Below are 1,393 nucleotides of genomic sequence, written 5' to 3'. Positions count from 1 at the left end.
TAAAAACGACACATGCTCCACTATGTTCATAGAAGCCTTATTTATAATAGCCAGAAGTTGGAAAGAACCCAGATGCCCCTCAACAGAGGAATGGATACAGAAAATGTGGTACATTTACACAATGGAGTACTACTCAACTATTAAAAAGAATGAATTTATGATATTCCTAGGAAAATGGATGTACCTGGATGGCATCATCCTGAGTTAGGTAACCCAATCACAAAAGTAGTCACATGATATATACTCACTGATAAGTGGATATTAGCCCAGAAAATTAGAATACCCAAGATATGAGATACAATTCACAAAACACATGAAACTCAAGAAGAACGAAGACCAAAGTATGGACACTTTGCCCCTTCTTAGAATTGGGAACAAAACACTCATGGAAAGAGTTACAGAGCAAAGTTTGGAGCTTAGACAAAAGGATGTACCATCTAGAAACTGCCATACCTGTGGGTCCATCCCATAATCAGCCTCCAAACGCTGACATCATTGCATACACTAGCAAGATTTTGCTGAAAGTACCTTGATATAGCTCTCTTGTGAGACTATGCATGGGCCTAGCAAAAACAGAGGTGGATGCTCACAGTCAGCTATTGGATGGATCATAGGGCTCCCAATGTAAGAGCTAGAGAAAGTACTCAAGGATCTAAAGGGGTCTACATCCTATAGGTGGAACAACAATATGAACTAACCAGTACCCCCCGGAGCTCGTGTCTCTAGCTGCATATGTATCAGAAGATGGCCTAGTTGGCCACCAGTGGAAAGAGAGGCCCATTGGTCTTGCAAACTTTATATGTGATCCTAAGACCTCTGGTGAGTGGAACACATTGTCTGCTCCAATCCAATCATGCTGGACCTGAGACTGCACTAACTAGGGAAGCAGATAACCCGGCCTGTTCAGGGACACAAGCCCTTCTGGTCCACTAGGGCACTGGGGTGCCTTGCCCACGGAGTCTCCAGACACCCCCAAGGACCCACACAGGATCCCCCATGGGATCCTAAGACCTCTGGTGAGTGGAACACAGCGTCTGCTCCAATCCAATCGCATGGGACCTGAGACTGCATTAACTAGGGAAGCAGATAACCCGGCCTGATGAGGGGCACAAGTCCCTTCTGGTCCACTCCAGCACTGGGGTTCCGTGCACGCATAGTTTCCAGACATCCCCAAGGTCCTCACAGGACCTTCCACGGGATCTTGAGAGCTCTGGTGAGTGGAACACAACTTCTGCCAGGAGGCAGGTTCAAACACCAGATATCTGGGCACCTTCCCTGCAAGAAGAGAGCTTGCCTGCAGAGAATACTCTGACCACTAAAACTAAGGGTAGAGCTAGTCTCCCAGGTCTGCTGATAGAGGCTAACATAGTCACTTGAGGAACGAGCTCTAACC

This window comes from Mus caroli, chromosome 1, assembly GCF_900094665.2.
Source record: "Mus caroli chromosome 1, CAROLI_EIJ_v1.1, whole genome shotgun sequence".
In the NCBI taxonomy this organism is placed as follows: Eukaryota; Metazoa; Chordata; class Mammalia; order Rodentia; family Muridae; genus Mus; species Mus caroli.
Note: the sequence above shows the minus strand (reverse complement) of the source record.